We start from the raw sequence: 8,853 nt of genomic DNA, 5'->3' as shown, positions 1-8,853 counted from the left end.
TGGCCTAGCCACCACAGGAAAGGAGGCACCATTGGGTCCATTTGGTGCCCCTTTTGATGCCCCTCATTCTGTGGGCTCTTCCCTTCCCCATTCTTTCATGCTGGCATTTACGCTCCTCCCACTCTTTCTCCACACATTTACCTTGGTCCTGCTTTGTGGCAGCCCCTGTGCTAGGTGCTGGGGAAACAGTGACAATTCAGGAATGGCCTTTCAGAGAACTTTTCCTGGATTTTAGCTTCCAACAGGATATGGACACCCAGTCTTCTCTGAATTGCATGCTCGGTACCAAGTTGCTTGCTCCATCTGATGCCTTCCCCAGGCAGTTTACTTCCACAGGGTCCGGCCTTGTTTCCTATCTCCAGCTAGTGAGAAATTGGCTACCTCTGGAAAAACACTTGGTTGCATCTCAAATATTAGTGTTTTAGCAAAAGGAGTTAGAAACAGTTGATGACTCTGCCAAAAGAAAGAATTGCTTATATTAGGAGTGTCCAGAGTCTGTGTAGCCAGTGGTGGGATGAAGAGGTTACAGCTGACCCTAATCCTTGGGGATAATTGTCCATAGGGCTCACCACAAAAACAGTGCGTGATGATGGAAAACTGACTTTCCTGAGCCATCATGGTAAGTAGGACGAAATGAGCCATTCTTACTAAGACCATGAATAAAGCTGAGAATGTCACAGAAAACAGTAAGTAAAACAAGAGGTCTCTGAATACAAATGCATGGAGCTGGATCCCTACCTCATGCCATATACAAAATTAACTCAAAATGAATCAAAAGAGCCAAATGTAAGAGCCAAAGCTATAAAGTTCTTAGAAGAAAGCCTAGGCATAAGTCTCCATGACCTTGGATTAGGCAATGGCTTCTCAGGTATGTCTGACATCAAAAACAGGAAAAAGGAAAAGAAAAAAAAGTGCATATCACCAAAATTTTAAACCGAGGTATTTTAAAAGACACTATTAAGAAAGTGCAAAGACAATCAAGAAAATGGGAATAAATATTTGCAAATTACAATCTAGAATCAATAAAGAACTCTTGCAATCCAATAATAAAAAGACAAATTGGGGCCAGGGATTTAGCCCAGTGGCACTGTGCCTACCTCAAGCACAAGGTCCTGAGTTCAATCCCTGGTACCAAAAAAATAAAATAAAAAAAGACCAATAATCCAATTAAAAGTAGGCAAAGGATCAGAAGAAACATTTTTTTCAAGGAAGATATACAAATATCCAATACACACATGAACAGATGCTTAACATTGGTAGCCATCAGGTAAATCCATAGTGAGCTGTAACTTCACAGCCAGTAGGATGGCTCTAACCAGGAAGACAGTCAGCATTGGTGAGGACATGGAGAGAGACAAGTGGAGCCCTCAGGCAGTGCTATCCCGAAGGTAAAATATCCAGCCTCTTTGGAAAACAGTATAGAAGTCTTCAGTATTCTAATCATAGGGCTATACCCAACCCAGCTCTTCTGCTCCCAGGTATATATCCAAAAGAAGCAAGAGCACATATATACATGCAAACTTGTAGATGGATGTTCATAGCAGCATTATTAATAAAAAAGTGGATGCATTCCAAGTATCCATCAGCCAATGAATGGACAAACAAAATGTGCTATATCTATGGAATGGAATGTTATTCAGCAATAAAAAGGAATAAACTACCAATACATGCTACAACAGGGATGAACCTCGAAAATGTTATCCTAAGGGAAAGAAGCCAGCCACAAAAGACCATAGATTAAATGACTTCACTTATGTGAAATATCCAGGATAGGGGAATACATACAGACAGAAAGTAGACTTGGGCTTTCCAGGGTCTAGGGGTGGGGAGAATGGGGGAAATGAGCATTGGGTACTAATGGATTTGCAGTTTCTTTTTTGAATGATGGAAATATTCTAAAAATGATTAAAGTAGATTTTACATTCTGGGATTATACTAAAAACATTGAATTGTCACTTTAAGTGGATGAGTTATATGGTATATGAATTATATCTCCATGAGACAGTTGTGAAAACAAACTAAACCCCCAAAATCAAGTACTCTCACCCTTCTCTGGAAGCCCCTGAGTTGTAACTTTTAGGGCCAGGGGCCAGAGGCCATTGAGGTAGAATGGGAGTGTCAGGGTTAGTTCTTCCAAGAACATTATTCAATAAGCATTTTAGAATCAACTGATGAGTGAGATCACTCAAGCCCAAGAGGCTGACTTGGGTGCCAGGGGAAGCATTCCAGAAGGAACGAGTAAGTGAGGGCCATGCCTTTCTTGCTGAAATCTTTCACAGCTGTGTAAAGACCGGAAAGGCCTGGTGACCTCAAGTGCACCCCACCTCGGCAGGCTGCAGGCTCCGGCCCGTGCAAAGGCTTGATGGAGCACAGCCCATTCTCATTGTGCAGATGGCCAGGTGAGGGCTAGGAATTTCCACATGCTCACATGGGCCGGATGATTTGAAAGCTTTTCTGCCTAGACAGAGAAAATGCCCCTCCAACCATTCAGTCGAGATGCCACTAAGTTAGCTATCCATGAAGCTTGAGATCCTACTTACTAAAGATATGCAACAGGAACACTCACGATGTGTGGACATCTCACAGTAGAGTCACTGCCAACTTTATGTGTTTTTTTTTTTTTTGGTACCGGGGATCGAACTCGGGACCTTGCGCTTATGAGGCAGGCGCCAGAACCACTGAGCTAAATCCCCGGCCCAACTGCCAACTTTAAATAACTATGCGTGCTCCATCCAGGGAGATCAAAGAAGACAAGATTGAGAGTTGTGGCAGAGAACTTTAAAAATAATCAAAAAGAACCAAATGAAAAACTCCAGAAGTGAAAACTAAATGAATGAAAATAAGAACTTGATGGATGAGTACAACAGCATATAATACAAAGCTGAAGAGAAAAATCAACAAATTACAAACTAGAAGATAAACCAGAAGAACATGAAGGGTGATTGAAAAAAGTTTAAATTTTAAAGATATATTACAGTAAAAGACACACTGGCATTAATGCCTTCCCTTTGAACACACTTATCCTTCTTGCCGCTTTCTGAAGCAGTTCTGGGAGTTCTCTTTTGTAAGTGTCTTTAGCTGCACTGTCACGGCTGCCTTAACATCTTGAACTGATGCTAAACATTCCCTTTCCATGGTCATTTTTATTTTGGGGAAGAGCCAGAAGTCATATGGTACTAGATCCAGTGACTAAGGTAGATGAGGACAGACTGTAATGTTTTTTTATGAGCCTGCTTTTTTGTTGGATGGCACCCAGCAGCAGCACCCACCATCATCCTTTGATAACACTCTGTATATCCAGAAAGAAGGGTGAGAAACAAAAAGGTGTAAAATACAAGGCAGAAGACACAATCTGCACAAAAGTGATGTTTCAGGAAATCCCAGTCTTGATGTATAAAAACTTGCCACCAAATGTAGCAAGTGCTCTGAGGCCAAAGAAAGACAAAGACAGATCTAAGATTGCACAAAGTACAATTGTTTGGAGGCTTTGGACAGAAATGTGTCTTGGGTGGCACAGAGATAGGTGAATCCTCACACCCCAGGCAGAAGGAAAGGGTTTATATGTGAAGCTAGACAAAGGTGGGCTCAAAAACTAGTAACATGTCTAAAGTCAGTTAAAAAACAGTCTGTGCATCAATGGTCACACACTACTCTCGGCTGAAGGTCTTAATGTTTGTCTTTGTCCTGTAGGGGTTGGGATGTGTGTCATGGCCACCCAGCAGGCAAAATGATGGTTATGGCCAAGAAGGCTGCAGTCTCATCAAATTGGATCCCTATAAGTGTCAATAAGAAAGTCCAACATTTATGTGATTCAAGTCCCAGAAGATGAAAAGAGAGAAAAAAGCAACAGAAACAATATTTGGAGATAAAATTGCTGAGAAATCCACCACATTGATCAAAGTCACTAAGGAACAGATTTAAGAAGCCCAGTGAATACCAAGCAGAGCACTGAGCATGGACCATAGTAGTATAACCATTAAGAAATTAAAGACAAAACATTTCCCCCTCTTTCTTACAAACACGGTGAAAGGAAAATTCTGTCTCTCAAAGGGACTATGATAAGTATGACAAAGTGATCTCTCAACAGAAGGGGCAAAAGCCAAAAGACAGCAGAGTGGTATATTCAAAAGGCTGCGAGGGCTGGGGATTTAGCTCAGTGGTTTCGCCGCTTGCTGCACAAGCTCAAGGACCTGAGTTCGATTCCCCGGTACCAATAAAAAAAAAAACAAAAAAAAAACAGGCTGCAAAAATAACTCTCAATCTAAAGTTTGATTCCCAATAACAACAAAGATATTTGCAAAGAAACAATATTGGTAAGGTAATTCCAGAGGGAAGGTAGAGATATAGGAATGAAAGAGAAACAAGAAAAGTGCTACATTTGGTGGTAATTCTAAATGAACATAACCTGTAAAAAAAAATCATAGTCTTGGAAAACTTCTAGGAAGATCATCAAAATGTTAAATATAGAGTTACCATGACTCAGAAATCCCACTCTTCAGCACATTCCCAAGAGGAATAAAAACACGCTCTCACACAAAAGCTTGTACACTAATGTTCAAAGCAGCATTTTTCATAATAGTAAATGGGTGGAAACACCACAAATATCCATCAGCAAATGGATTAATACATAAAATGTGATGTACCTGTACAATGGAATACTATTTGTCAATAAAAAGAATGTGTCATAGATGCTTGCTACAGCCTGGATGAACCTCAAAACATTATGCTGGCAAAAAAAGCCAGTTACAAATGTCCACATATTGTATGATTTCATTTATGTGAAATATCCAGAATAGATAAATCCATAGAGACAGAAAGTAGCTTAGGGCTTCCTAGAGGTTGGGGGTGGGGTATTGGAGGGGAGAGACTCCAGAATGACTACTAATAATGACTACTAGTGACAAACTACTCCAAAATTAGATTGCAGTCACAGTTGTACAACTCTGTAAATATACTAAATACTATTGAACTGTGCACTTTGAATGGATGAATTACATTACATGTAAATAATATCTCAATGATGCCATTTAAAAAATAATGTCTTTGGAGGTTTAAAATATCTACGGTCAGGGCCAGGGATTTAGCTCAGTGGTTTCACCGCCTGCTGCGCAAGCACAAGGACCCGAGTTCGATCCCCGGTACCAAAAAAAAAAAAAAAAATTAAATAAATAAAATATCTACAGTCAAAGATTCCAGGAGGTGGCAGAGTAGAAAGCAGCCAGGATCTATCTCCCCATTTAGGCAACTGCACTGTAGAGTCCATGTGTTGGAGCCATTGTGGCACTCTAGAGTCTACAAAAGGGTTGAAGCTCTTTAAGGAAGACTGAGATCCTAAGTTGTGCTTAATTTGTGTCAATTTCAGCTCAGCACAGCAGCAGCTACCTGCTTCCAACTCCATCTCCATAACAGGTAATTGTCCACACACTCTTGGAGCAGATGCCATTAGTTTATGGGAATCAGGGTGAACAAAGAGGACCTTGTCCTCCAAATAGTAGAATCCTAGAAGGAGAAAAGGGAAAGAAGAGGCAAAGAGAATATTTGAAGAAACAATGACTGAAAACTCCTCAAATTTGACTAAGGACGTGAATATAGCATCTAAGAACTTAACACATTCTAAGACAAACTCAAAGAAACTCACACTGAGACACATCATTAAAAAACTTTGAAAAACCAAAGATAAAGAGTCTACCTTGAAAGAAGCAAGAGAGAAACAACTTGTCACATACAAAGGACCCTCAATAAGATTACTAGCAGATTTCTCATCAGAAACATTGGAAGCCAGTAGCCAGTGGGATAATATAGTCGATAATATATGCTAAAAGAAAAAAAAAAACAACCTGTAAACCACACTAACTGTATTTAATAAAACTGTCTTTCAAAAGTGAGAGAGAATTTATGATATTCCTAGATTAATAAAACTGAGGGAGTTTGTTACCACCAGACGTGCCCTGCATGGAATGTTCAAGGGAATTCTCTCCAGTGAAACAAAAGCACACTAGACAATAACTGGATGCCACCACAAGAAATTAAGATCTCAGTAAAGGCAAATACATGGGAAATTACAAAAGACGGTCTATTTTAATAATGTTTGGTTTTCTATGTAATTTAAGAGACTAATGCATTTTAAAAATGATTAGTCTATAAGTTAGTATGAGTATAATTTTGTAACTGCACAGCTTTCTCACATAATCTAAGACACTAGTGCATTTAAAAGAATTATTAGTATTCGTTTTTTCAACAGAATGTATAAGCATATAATTTTGTGGCCTCAACAACTGAAAGTGGGAGAGGGAGAGAGCTGTAAAGCAGTAGAGTTTTCGTATGTTTTTAAAGGTGGTACAAATTCAAATTAGAGTTCTTATAACTTTAATATTTTAAATAAAATCCCCATAACCATAGAGAAAACAGCTATAGAATGTACACTAGAGAGGTGAGAAAGGAATTGAAACATTTCATTAAAAAACTCAACTAAACACACAAAAAGACAGTAATGCAAAATATAAGGGACAAAAATCTACGTCATATGGGAAACAAATAACAAAACACAGAAGTAAACCCTGCCTTGTATTTTGCATGTAATGGATTAAACTCTCCAGTCAAAAAACAGTGATTAGTTGAATGGATATACTATGCTTCCACTCTATGCTGTCTACAAGAGACTCACTCTACATCTAAAAACACAAAAAGTTTCAAAGTGAAAGGATGGAAAAAGATATTCCATGCAAACAGTAACCAATAGAGGGCAGGGTGGCTATACTATCAGGAAATAAACTTCACAAGAAAAATATTCTCAGACAAAGAATTATAAACATTCATTTATCAGGCCATCAAAAATATTTGAAGCAAAAACTGAGAGGGGAGAAATGGACAGTTCTACAATAGCTGGAGACCTCGAACCTTACTTTCAATAAAGGAAAGAACAACCAGGTGAACGATAGTAAGGAGACACAAGACTCAAGCGCTGTAACTGACTGACTAGATGGATGAACCAGCAGTACCAGCAGTACACATATTCTTCTCAAGTGCATGTGGGACATTTTCCAAGGCAGACCACATATTAGGTCACAAGTTAGGCCTCAACAGATTTTTAGAAAGTACCTTCTCTGACCACAAATGATGAGGGTAGAAATCTATAACAAAATAAAGATGGAAAATGTCACAGAATTGTGCAAATTCACAAAACACTTAAACAACCAATGGACCAAAGAAGGGAAATTAGAAAATAGAGACAAAATAAAAGCACAATAAACTAAAACTTACGGGATGCAGAAAAACAGCGCCAATGAAGAAGTTCATAGCTGTATACGCTTATGTTAGAAAATGAGCAAAGTAGCCAATCATTGACCTGTGTTAGCTTTGCATTATTGTAATAAATCTCTGAGCTACGCAGCTTATAAAGAGCAAAGGTGTATTTTGGCTCAGGGTTTGGAGGGTTTCATTGGCCCTGTTGCTCTGGAGGCAGCACACATTGAGCAAAACCCTCACCTCATGGGCAGGAAGCAGAAGAGACAGGGAGAGGAAGAAGAGAGCTGGGTACCCATAACCCAAAGGCCTCCCACTAGGCCCCACCCCTTAGGCTTCACGAGCTGGGGACCAGAGCTTCCCCACATGGGTTTTTGGGGGACCTTGTAGACCCAAACTATAGCACTAACTTTACAACCTGATGAATCAGAAGCAGAATGAATTAAACCCAAAGTTAGCAGAAGTAAGACAAGCAAGATTAGAGTAGGAAAAAATAAAATAGAAAAACAACAGTGAAAATCAATAAAACCAAAAGTTGGTTCTTTGAAAAGAGCAACAAAACTGACAAATATTTAGCTGGATGGGCCAAGAAAAAAGAGGAAAGATTCCAATTACTGAAATCAGAAATGAAAATGAGGACTTTACTACTGATACTACAGAAATGAGAGGGATTATATGACACTACTATTCATAATTATATATCAACTAATTAGATAAGCTAGATGAAATGGTCAAATTCCTAGAAACAACAAACCTATCCAGACTAACTCATGAAGTAATAGAAAATCTGAATATACCTGTAATTAGTAAGGAGATTGGATCAACGATAGGAACAAAATAAAACAAAAAATGGAATAACAATGGTTGGTGAGGTCATGGAGAAGTTGGAATCCTCACAAGCTAGCATTAGGAATGTAAAATGATGCAATCACAGTGGAAAACAGTAAGGAAGTTCCACAAAAAGCTAAACATAGAAATACCATATGATTCAGCAATTTTGCCTCTGGGTAGACACTCAAAGGAACTGAAAGCAGCATCTCTAAGAGATATCTGTGCACCCTAGTTCATAGTTGCACTGTTCACAATAGCAAAAGCTGATCTGTTAATGGATGAATAGGTAAGCAAAATGTGGTGTATGTGGACAAGGAAATATTATTCAGCCTTAAGAAGATAGGCAATACTGATATAGGCTATGATAGATCAATCAGAGGACATTCTGCTAGGTGAAATAAACCACCAAAAGTCTGATTCCACGTACGTAAGGTACTTAGAATGTCAAAATCATTGAGACAGTAGGAGTTGTGATTGCCAGGGCCGGAGAGAGGGAGGTAGGAGATACTGTTCATGACCATGGAGCTTCAGTTTACTGGCATGGAGATGGGGGTAGATGGCAACAAAAGGGTTAAAACTCTAAACCACCAAAGTCCTGTGCTGTTGTGATCCTGCCTAGCACGTAACGGGCAGCCATGAGGAGCTGAACTATCGCTGACTAGAAATAACATAAGATAAAAATAAACAGAAGACCTATTCATCCCCTCAGTGAACCCCAATCCATCCTCTCTCAAAGAGTAAAGGTATAGATATCCTTATCTAAAGTAAAGGGGCTTCTAT

The sequence above is a fragment of the Heterocephalus glaber genome, unplaced genomic scaffold (genome assembly GCF_053883595.1).
Source record: "Heterocephalus glaber isolate CG9 unplaced genomic scaffold, H.glaber_assembly_v1.0 deba00000937, whole genome shotgun sequence".
NCBI classification, from domain to species: Eukaryota; Metazoa; Chordata; class Mammalia; order Rodentia; family Bathyergidae; genus Heterocephalus; species Heterocephalus glaber.
Note: the sequence above shows the minus strand (reverse complement) of the source record.